This window comes from Acomys russatus, chromosome 29 (genome assembly GCF_903995435.1).
Source record: "Acomys russatus chromosome 29, mAcoRus1.1, whole genome shotgun sequence".
NCBI lineage: Eukaryota > Metazoa > Chordata > Mammalia > Rodentia > Muridae > Acomys > Acomys russatus.
In genome coordinates, this window is record NC_067165.1 from 20,695,418 (window position 1) to 20,707,695 (window position 12,278).

The window sequence follows — 12,278 nt, forward strand, 5'->3', positions numbered from 1 at the left end:
GAAATATTGAAAAGTGAGGCAATGGGAATCCCAAACTCAAAATTATAGTCACAATGGAAAGAGGAAAGACAGAACCACACTACAAACGAACACACACAATACTTTAAAAGGTAAAGGCATAAAACATAGCAAAAAAGTAATGTCCTGAGCTGGAGAGGTGGCTCAGAGGTTAAGAACACTACCTGCTCTTCCAAAGGTCCTGAGTTCAAGTTCCAGCAACCACATGGTGGCTCATAACCATCTATAATGAGAGCCGGTGCCCTCTTCTGGCATGCAGGCATATATGCATTGTATACATTAAAAAAAAAAAAAAAAAAGCAATGTCCTGGGGCTGGAGAGATGGCTCAGTGGTTAAGAGCATGGTCTGCTCTTCCAAAAGACCCAGATTCAATTCCCAGTAACCACATGGCGGCTCACAGCTGTCTGTAACTCCAGTTCCAGGAGATCTGACACCCTCACACCAATGCCCATAAAATTAAATAAATTTTAAAAAGAAAAAGAAAAACAAAAAAAGCCACGTTCTCTTTCTTTTTTGTCCACTGGGTGAGTGGAAATGTGGCTAATACCAATTATTACATTATTTTGCTTCATAATATACATGAGATAAATATTCTTTGGTTTAACTTTAGACCAGTAAGTTGGTCTCCCTAAAGCTTTATTTTCTTCTTCTTTTTGTTTTTTTTTTTTGAGACAGGGTTTCTCTGTGTAGCCTTGGCTCTCCTGGACTCACTTTGTAGACCAGGCTGGCCTCGAACTCACAAAGATCCACCTGCCTCTGCCTCCCGAGTGCTGGGATTAAAGGCGTGCGCCGCCATGGCTGGCTAATCTTTATTTTTTATTGGGGGAAAATAGTACCTACACTTATAAAGTTGATGAAAACATACTGCATTTGTTAAACAAAAGACTCCAACTATGCAGAAAGCTTTTAAGGAAAACAGTAAGCAAAAGGTCTGTAGAGAGGCCTCCACTGGCGTCCACTTCAGGAGAGAGGAGGAGAAAAATGAGAAGAAATGACGAAAACACCCAGCAGTCATGCCAAAGCATGTCATGACTAAGCACATTTACGGTTTTATTTTGTTTTAGGAGGGATAGAGGCAATATGGCCACCACCTCCAATGAACACGGTGCCTGCAAAGGAGTGGGTACACTCTGTTGAAGAAGTCTTGTTAGGTTTAGAAAATTCAAAGTCCTTTCTTTATCTTCAGGAACCCCCATTACTTATGGCTCAAAAAAAAAGACTTCATAATTTTAACATAGATATGTGTGTGTACATATATATGCATATATAATGTATATACATACATACAAATGTAAATCCTACGGGCTGGCCAGATGGCTCAGTTCAAGACACTTGTGCCTAAGCCTTATGAGCTGAATTCGTTCCCAGGTCCCTCATGGTAAGCTGCAGGAACTGATTTTCACAAATTACAGTATTATACACACATGCCCACAGACACAAGAAATAAATGTAAAAAATGTTTTAAAGATTTATTTATTTACTTATTTATTATGTATACAGTGTTCTGCCTGCATATACACCTGCTTGCCAGAAGAGGGCACCAGATCTCATTATAAATGGTTGGGAACCACCATGTGGTTGCTGGGAATTGAACTCATAACCTTTGGAAGAGAAGACAGTGCTCTTAAGTCTCTGAGCCATCTCTCCAGCCCAATAGATGTAAATTTTAAAAAACAAACAAACACTAGAATTTCTGGTTTTACATGCTGTGTAACCTGAGATTGGCCTATCTCTTAGACAAAAAAAGAAAAAGCATGACAGAGTAGAGGTATGTGGGGATACTATGGCAACAAGAGTGAAAGCATTGTTTCGCTTCAGAGGTTAGGATGTCGGGGTTCATGGGTCAAAGACAAGGAAGAGCCGACATAGCCCTGCAGCCTGCCAACTTTCCAACAGCTTCAGCACTTCAGACTGAAGAGTCTAAGTCACTTGCCTGGCTGTGTCTTTGAGCAGCTGGCTTGAGAGAACGAGCCATCGAGCTCTGTGGGTCCAGGGAGAGAACTCGCTAGCTTCTGTGGAGGCTTTCCACAACACGTGGCTCTCCTAGCCCTTCATTCCCCAGCAGGCATATGATTGGTGAGCTGGAGGTGCGGGGGTGGGGTGGTGGTGGTGGGTGGAGTCTGAGCATGCGCACCTAGCCCCGCCCACCCGCCCTCCCTAGTCTTGGCTCTTTGATACAGTGTGAAGGCCAGCGTTCCTAACAGCGAATTCTCTTTGGGTTTAACTGCCATTCAGCGGACTTGTATTTGAAGTGTATAGTCTGCCCTGATTAATTAACTAATTATATTCAATAAAAACAAGGGACTAGGAAAACGTCTGTTTTTGCTGAATAAGCATGAGGACCTGGATTCGATCCACACTACCCAAAAGGATGCTGGTCTCTTCTTAATGACAGCTGATTCTTCAGTCTCACCTAACCCACCTCAACTGTCCCAAGAAAACAATGGTTTCACTTCAGTGGTCCTGACCCCTTGTTAATTACAGTTGATTCTTTAGCCCTAGCTGGTTAGAAACCAGGAGTTTTTAATACAAAATACCATATAAGCAAACTGAGGGACTGTTTGCTTCCCTCTGAAACCTCATAAGTCAGGCCTCCATCACCTGCACTTCTTTTTTTAAAAAATTATTTATTATTATGTATACAGTGTTCTGCTTGCATGCACACCTACACACCAGAAGAAGGAACCAGATCTCATTATAGATGGTTGTGAACCACCATGCTGGGAATTGAACTCAGGTCCTTTGGAACACCAGGCAGTGCTCTTAACCTCTGAGCCATCTCTCCAGCCTCCACCTGCACTTCTTTCAGCATTCTTATCTTCCAAGCTCCCACAGAACAGCCCAGTAGGCACTCAACAGCTTGTTCAGCCCAAAGTTTCAAAGTCTTTCCAAAAGCCTCCTCCCAAAACACACGGTCCGTCACAGCCACGATCCTGGTACCAATGTCAATCCTACTTTGCTTTCCATTGCTGTGATAAAGACCCGGGAAAGGACCAGATCACAACCCACCGCTGAGAGGGGCCAAGGCAATAACTCAAGAGTGCAGAGCAGGCCGGTCGGTGGTGGCCTCCCTCACCCATCGTTAGTCAAGAGAACAGCTCACAAGATGGCCACAGCCAATCTGACGGAAGCACTCTCTCAGCTGAAGGTCCCTCTTACAGACAGCTCTAACTTCTGTCCAACTAGAAATAAGTTACTAAAATCTTTTTTATTTGTATTTTGTATATTGGATAGCATACTTAAATTTAAAAAAAAAAAAGCACATTTCAGTTATGTGAAACAACATAGGCAAACTTCATAAATGTAACACTGAGGGGATGAACCAAAACCAATAGGCTCCATTTATGTCTACTTCAAAACAAGCAAGATTCCTATAAGCACTAGCAAGTCAAGATAGCTTGACTGTTGGGGGCTGGAGAGATGGCTCAGCAATTAAGAATCCTTACTGAGCTTACAAAGAACCCGGGTTCAGTTCCACATGCCCATATGGTACATCACAACTGCCTATAACTCTAGTCCCAAGGAGGATCTGACGCCCTCTTCTGGCCTCCACAGGCACCTGCATGCACATGGTGCACATGAACTCAGGTGCACGCACGCACGCTTGCGCATGCACGCGCACACACACACACACACACACACACACAAATTCATTCATTAAATATTTTTTAAGAGATAGTGACTATTTTGTTTTGTTTACAGCTTAGACTGGCCTTAAACTCTGCATGTGCACCACGGCATGTATATGCACAAGCTTATGTGTATGTGTGCTCACTTACAGATGAATATATGTAATACTTTTTTTTTGGTTTTTTTGAGACAGGGTTTCTCTGTGTAGCCTTGGCTGTCCTGGACTCACATTATAGACCAGGCTGGCCTCAAACTCACAGCGATCCACCTGCCTCTGCCTCCTCCCGAGTGCTGGGATTAAAGGCATGCGCCACCACTGCCCAGCAAATATATGTAATAAACTATTTTAGGATCTAGGAGTGAGAGTCATAGATCAGTCATAGAGCATTTGCCTACTATGTGTAAAGCCAGCCATGGGTTCAAACCCCAGTACTGTGGAAACATAAACACCAAATCTGAAACCGGTCATTGGAATTTGCAGCAAGGGAGTTAGAAGTAACTGTGATGAAAGCCATATCTGAAGGGGGAGGGAGCTGAGCATGACTCAAGAGGTCTCAGGAGTCTCTAGGACAAATCTCACTAAAGAATCAGAGAGGTATAAAGAGAAATGGTAAACTCTGATATTGGGTGGAGTTGAAAGTGTTTCATATTGGGCTGGAGAGATGGCTCAGAGGTTAAGAGAGTACTGGCTGCTCTTCCAGAGGTCCTGAGTTCAATTCCCAACAACCACATGGTGGCTCACAACCATCTATAATGAGATCTGATGCCCTCCTCTGGAGTGTAGGTATGCATGCAGGCAGAGCACTGTACACATAATAATAAATAAATCTTAAAAAAAAAGAAAAGAAAAGAAAAGAAAGTGGTTCACGTCTGCAGAATTGGAGAGGTTTGAGGACATGTATACACTGAAGAAGTGGTGAAAAGAGAAGGAACAATTGGAAACATTAGACAGAAAGAAAGTATGTGATAGAGGGAGACTTTGAAGGAAGTGGAGGGGGAAACCCAACAGGTAAGTAAAAGAAAAATAAAACTGAGAAAGAAACAGAAAAGACTCTATTTATAGTACTTTCTATCTTAACTTTTTTTTTTTACATCTATCATCTATCTCTATCTGTGTGCGTGTGTGTGTGTGTATGTGTGTGTGTGTGTGTGTGTGTGAGAGAGAGAGAGAGAGAGAGAGAGAGAGAGAGAGAGAGAGAGAGAGAGAGAGAGAGAGAGAGAGAGAGATCTGGGCTGGAATTCACTACATAGACCAGGCTGGCCTTAAATTTAAACTTCGTGCCACTGCCTTTGAGTACTTGGATTTTAAGTGTGCACAACCATATGTGGCAAGAAATCCCCTTTCCCTTCAGTTTCTAGGACAACCGGTTCTACTCTTCCTTTGTCTGCCTTTAAACATCTGCACTCCTCAGGACTCCACGCTTTTCATCTTGTCTGCACGATCCTCCTGTTCCCACATGTGAATGGTTTTAATCAGCACTGACACACTGGTGGGTGTGGTCTCTTTCTCCTGTCCAAATGGCTGGCCCTCAAGTCCAACTTGCCTGAAGCTGAGCTTACTATCCTCCTCCTTCCCATAACCCTACTGTTTCCTGTGTTCTTCCTGTTAGTGGCACTATTGTTTACCCAGCTACCCAGACCAGTGGCTGGGATCCCTCCTAATGAATCTGCCTTGCCCCTCTCTAAAACCCCCCCCTTCCATGTCCACTCAGCCACCAAGGTCTTTTCTATTTTCGGCCTCATCTCTATTTCTTCTAACTGCACCTCACTTGCTCAAGTTCAACCCTCATCCATCTTTGCTTGCAAAAATTACAAAAACCCTTGAACTTCCCTCAGCAGAATTTCAGCTTCCAGTTGCCACAATATTCTTGCCCGCGATACTAGTGCAGAGCAGAATCTGTGTGTGTAAGACATTTTCTAAAGTCCTTAAAATGTCATTCAAGTCCTGTCCTGCAAAGAATTGGCACCTGACCCTTGTCCGCTTCCTCCTCCTCCAACCCCTTAAGATCTAGGACACTGGGCTGAAGTTACGGCCGCACCAGGCGGGACAGCGCTTGTTGAGCCTGAGGAGGCCATGAGTTCAATCCCTTGGACTACAGTAAGAAGGGGATGATCGGAGAAGTAGAAACAGAGATGGCTCGGCTGTTAAGAGTACATACCACTCTTGCAGAAAACCTAACTCCATTCCCAAGAACCATATTAGGCATCTCACAACCCTCCTGTAACTCCAGCTCCAAGGACTTTTGGAGCTCTCTTCTGGCTTCCAGCATCTTTGTGGTAAGAACGCTTAAAGGGCTGGGCATGGTGGCGCACGCCTGTAATCCCAGCACTCGGGAGGCAGAGGGAGGCGGACAGCTGTGAGTTCGAGGCCTGGTCTATAAAGCAAGTCCAGAACAGAAAAACAAAAAATGTGATTGGTTGTTTTTTTCTGCATGTATGTCTGTGCACCAAGGGTATATGTATGTCTGGTGCCCACAGAGACCAGAGGAGTCCAAAGGATCCCGTGGAACTGGACCTACCTAGAGCTGTGAGCCACCTTGTGAGTACTGGGAATTGAGCCTGTATTTTTCTAGAAGAGGAGACGGTGCTCTTAACCACTGAGCCACCACTCCACCCTTCAGCCATTCTTTCCATGGCTGAATAGTTTTACATCGCTGTATTTATATGAAAGTTCTCATGTGATAGCTCAGGCTGGACTAGAAATTACTATATAGACCAGGTTGGGCTGAAAACTCACAGCAATCCTTCCGCCTCAGAAAAGCTATTACAAAATAAAAAAAAGTTTTCTGCCCGCATGTGTGTCAGCAGGCCAGAAGAGGGCACCAGATCTCATTGTAGATGGTTATGAGCCAACATAAGGTTGCTGAGAATTGAAGTCAGGACCTGTGAAAGAACAGCCCACGCTCGCTCTTAACCCCTGAGCCATCTAGCTCAAAAGCTATTACTTATAAGACAGCTAACTCAGCAGTTCTTCTAAGAAGCATTCCTTGGGCAAGTGAGCCGGCACAGTGGGTGAAGGCGTTTGCTGCCAAGGCTTATGACTGATTGACTCCCAGGAATCATATTGGTGGAAGGAGAGAACCAACTTCTACAAGTTGACCTCTGCCTGACAGGCACTTCCAATAAGTGAATGGAAAAGGGAGGAGTTTCTTTGAAGGTCCTCTAAGAAGTCTCATAACTCCATGGAAGCATTCTTTTTTTTTTTTTTTTTTTCCTTTTATTGGTTTTTCAAGACAGGGTTTCTCTGTGTAGCTTTGGCTGTCCTGGAAGCTGGCCTTGAACTCGCAGAGATCTGCCTGACTCTGCCTCCCAAGCATTGGGATTACAGGCATGCTCGACAACACGGGCAATGGAAGCATTCTTTTTTGTTTGATTTTTGTTTTGTTTTTTCAAGACAGGGTTTCTTTGTGTAGCCTTGGCTGTCTTAGACTCTCATTGTAGATCAGGCTGGCCTTGAACTCACAGGGATCCTCCTGCCTCTGCCTCCCAAGTGCTGGAATTAAAGGCGTGTGCCACCACACCTGGCAATGGAAGCATTCTTAAAGCTACCTGTTTACCTGTATTCCTTACTCCAAGCGTCCTAAACAAACTCAATGGCTAAAGTTCATCTCTTCATTTTTGTAAACTTTGTTTTGCTTTGTTTTATTTTCCGAGACAGGGTTTCTCTGTGTAGCCTTGACTGTCCTGGACTTGCTTTGTAGACCAGGCTGGCCTCAAACTCACAGCTCTCTGCCTGCCTCTGCCTCTCGAGTGCTGGGATTACAGGTGTGCACCACCACGTCCAGCCACCTTTGTAATTCTTAGCCATAACAGAAGCCCTGGAAATGTTTTGGTTTGGGTTTGGTTTTATTCAAGATAGGGTTTCTCTGTGTAACAGCTCTGGCTGTCCCGGAACTGGACTTGTAAGCCATACTGGCCTCAAACTCAGAGATTCACCTGCCTCTGCCTCCTGAGTTCTGGGATTAAAAATGTGTGTCACCACACCCAGCTGTTCTGGAAATCTTTCTTAAACCATTCTAATTCTTTCTTCTTTTGCTTGGTAAGTTTCTTGAGATTTTTTTTTTTTTTTTCTTAGTTGTTTTGTTTGTTTCAAGATAGGGTTGCTCTTGTAGTCTTGGATGTCATGTAGACCAGGCTGGCCTCCAACTCACAGCAATCCACCTGCCTCTGCCTTAAATGTGTACACCACCATGCCTGGTACTTGGTAAATTCATAATTGCTTGCTCACTTGTTTGCTTTAAATACCCAAGGCAAGCTGGGCATGGTGGCCAGGCCAAGGCTACACAGATAAACCCTGTCTCAAAAAAAAAAAAAAAAAAAAAAAAAAAAGAAAGAAAGAAAGAAAGAAAAAAATACTCCAGGCATTGGTGGCACAGGCCTTTAATCCCAGCACTAGGGAGGCAGAGGCAGACAGAGTTCAAGGCTAGACTGATCTACAACAGTGAGTTCCAGGACAGCCAGGGCTATACAGAGAAATCATGTTTCAGAGAAAACAACGAGCAAAAACGTATCCAGACAATTATAGCTACTGTTAATCTGCCATGAGGAAGTAGTGTGCCCAGAGTCTCCCCATCCTCGGTCTGCTTGTGCTTCTTGACCCCACCCCACAGTTCCTAGTAATGTAAAGCCTTTCTTTTTCTTTTTAAATATTTATTTATTTATAATTATATATACAGTGCTCGTCCTGCATGTACACCTGCACACCAGAAAAGGGTACCAGATCTCATTATAAATGGTTGTGAGCCACCATGTGGTTGCTGGGAATTGAACTCAGGACCTCTGGAAGAATAGTCAGTGCTTTTAACCTCTGAGCCATCTCTCCAGGCCCCGTAAAGCCTTTCTTGATTCCCATAGCAAAGCTGCTTTCTGGGCAGAGACTGTCATTTTATGCTTAAGAGTATTAACAGTAGGTACAATGAAGTTAAACAAGCATGTGTTCAAATCATAGTTTTGCCACTCAGCGATTCTGTAACTGCTCAGAAGCTGATTGGTTGACTTTATTTGGCCATGCTAGGGGCTGAAAACACACAATGCACAAATGAACAAAGTTCTTTTTCTTGAAAATGAGGATTCCACTGTTAATCTCAAAGGGCTGTCGCTAAGATTAAAGATGTCTCTGTTAAATGCCTGAGAAGCAGGCATCCATGTTAATTGTGCTGTCTCTTCCTCTACCCTATGCCTTCTTAGAATGAACTTTTTTATCAGTTAATCAACTACGCATGCCTGTGATATGTATGCATGTTCACATGCATGGATGCACATGTGTGCATGTCGAGGAAGCCTGAGGCTAACACTGGGAGTATCCATTACTCTCCACGTTATTCCTGAAGGCAGGGTCCCAAAACGGCCACCAACATGGCTAGTCTAGTTAACCAGCTTGCTCCTGAGATTCCTTGTATCCACCAAATTGCTGATTACAAGCTCGCTTCTATGCTCACTGGCTTTCGCATGGGTCCTGGTGCTTGTACGGCAGGCCTCCGAGCCCTCTTCAGATTCTAGAAGGAACTGTTTGAGGAAGTTGACACTTTTCTGTGTTTTAAGTATCTGGGGGGGGGGATTGCACATACCTCACTTGTGATGTATGTTTGACAGCTGACAGAGGAGGAGGAAAAGCAGTGCTGGTGGAAAACCAAAACCAAACCTACCTTCTCAGGAGTCGGCTGCATGCAGAACTTTCTCTCCTGATAAGCTAAATTCCCTGAGAATAAAGTTTGGATTGGGAAAAATCTTTGCATAGTTGTTAGACATTTTTATTGTTGAAAGTTTTAGAAGTCATGGGCTGGGCATGGCAGTTCGTGCCAGTCATCTTGCAGGAGTAAGAGTTCAAGATCTTGAGCTACACAGAGAGACCTTGCCCCCAAAGCCTAGAAGACAAGAGACTGGAGACTCCGTGTTTTGGATGACTTTGGGGATATTCTCCAGAGAATCTAGTCATAAACACAAGCACCTAGCCACACTATCTTCTTGGGACCTGGGTTTGGGTTTTGTCCGTGTCTTTGACACGTGGACGCTTGGCTCCCAGCTGGTGGCGCTGTTTAGGAAGGCTAAACCTTGGAGGAAGCTCATCGCTGGAGCAGGCCCTGAGAACTACAGCCACGCTTCATTTCCAGATCATTTTCTGCTTCGTGCTTGTGGTTAAGGATGTGATTTCTCAGCTTCCTACTGAGGCTGCCTGCTGCCATGCTTTCTACACTATTGTAGACTCTTCTTCTAGAACCATAAGCAAAGGAAACACTTCTCTCATAAGCCACTCCTGGTCCTGTTTTCTCCCAGCAAGGAGAAGAGTGGCTAACACACAGGGTGCTTCTCTAAGGCCCAGGCTAGACTCACAACCAAAATTACCTTCCTGCTGCGGTCTCCTAAGTTCTGGGCCTACCTCAGTGTTTCCTTAAGATCTTACATAAGCAGAGCTTCCCACTGAGCAGCACCTAGAACCCTGATGAATCTTGTCCAAGTTTTCCATTTGTGAAGTGTTCCTAGAGGCCTTCAAAAACTCCCAAATGGCAATTCCTAAGCGCATTGAGATCCAGAAGTTAAACACATAGTTGTCTCACTTCTCTTTTTTTGTCTAATTTCTCAAATAAATGATACTGTTTAAAGTAGCCACGTATGGTGCCAGTACAGTATATTTCATATTTATTACACAACTGACAAGAAAAACAACTTTTAGCACAATAATGCCAATCTATCCCCCTCCTCCATTTTTGGACATGTGAACAGAAAATAACCCTGCAGGCCAAAAAAACAAACAAACAAAAAAAGCCCCCCAAAAACAAACAACAACAAAAAACTCTGAAAAATTATCTCACATACAGATACAAACCCTTCCTTAATAGCTTAGAAAGTACCTCGTATTGCTAGAAACAGACACCCAGTCCTAATTAATAAAATACATTATAAACATTACAAGTCTAACTGTATAGAAACAAAAACCATACCATTAGTCAAATGAACAAACAAACATTTTCAGCCAGTAGACACAGAAAGAATACGAGTATGTCAACAACAAGGGGTAAGGAAATGGTTGACCAATAAAGATCTTTCCTTTAATTTTACAAGAAAAAAATTCTTGGAGTTGAAGCAGTATTAATATGATGCCCTTAATCTCTGCTTTCGTAAAATGAAAGCAGAGCTGCCACCTTGCTACTGAGCAAGAGAGGCTTATAGCATATCCAGGAGGGTAGCTAGGGTGGGGTAGAGAGGGTGAGCCTTGTTATAACAGTGGATTACCTTTTTTCATGGGAAGGAAAGCTCTGATAGAGGATATAGGCTGGGCAGCAGATCCTAAAGCACAGACCATTTAGAACGTGCCTGCTTGTAAGTAATCACCTTTGGAAGCGGCATATAAATTTTACAGTAAGAACGAATGTGGTTTTGCCTGCCCAGAATGCTGGCTGCATCAAGCCAGCTGGTTCACTTTATGAACAAGCTCAGAATCCAACAGCTAACAACAACAACAAAACATAATTGGTTCAACATTTGGGTCTTTCCCACTCTTAAATGTCCTGTGCTCCCTAGCCCCAAAATGTTACTCTTTACCGTTGCCACACCCAAATCTTCCACACTACATGACAGTACCTAAATAGGCTGTGTTTTAAGAAAAAAAAAAAAAAAAACAAAAAACCAAACAGCCCAATCCTACTTCTAGAGAATGCACAGCTCCATTGATTGACACATGCATCACAATTCAGTCAGTTTCGAGGTGGGTAAAGCTATCTGAACTGTCAACCCTAATTAAATTAAAACTATGCGTTCAGATTTGCTTGCGATGCTATTGCTGCAGTTCTGATTCTGCAGTGATCACCTCTTAACTAGTCACCCCTCAGCAAGTTTCCCCAGATAATCCTAACTCTTCCGTATTTCTTTCCATTTGTCCAAAACAACAGCATCATGCCCTTATTGGTACTGTTTTCCTACAAAAATAAGCCTCCTGGCTTTTCCTACACTGCCACACTGATTGACCCCAGCATACTAGGACTTACTGAGGTGTTTCAGGCATATTGTTCAAGGTCTAGCCTAGAGCCCAGCTGCAGGAATGTGGATCAGGACCTCTGGGCACCCAGCTTGCTCTCTGTTCCATCATGCTGAAAGATGGCAAGAGTTTCTTCTGTGCATTATTAACAATCAAGCCTTCGGCACCCCCGTGCAGGTATGGTGCCCGCTGCCCAGCCAGCCAGCCAGCCATGTAGGTATGGTGCCCGCTGCCCAGCCAGCCAGCCAGCCATGCAGGTATGGTGCCCGCTGCCCAGCCAGCCAGCCAGCCAGCCATGCAGGTATGGTGCCCGCTGCCCAGCCAGCCAGCCAGCCAGCCATGCAGGTATGGTGCCCGCTGCCCAGCCAGCCAGCCAGCCATGCAGGTATGGTGCCCGCTGCCCAGCCAGCCAGCCAGCCATGCAGCCTGCAGGAGCTCTTCACATCACAGACTCCAGGCAAGTCTTCCTTCTCCTAAAAAGCTTCCATTTTTTTCCTCGTCTTGGGTCCACAGTGGACAGTGGCTGTGCTGTGTTTTCTGTGCTCTCCCTGAACAAGTGTGGATGAAAGAAGCAGCCAGCCATTCTTCAACATGTCCTGATTTGTATTATCCAAGTGAGGTATTTGCAAAAGAGGAAAATCTTAGGGAACAAACATC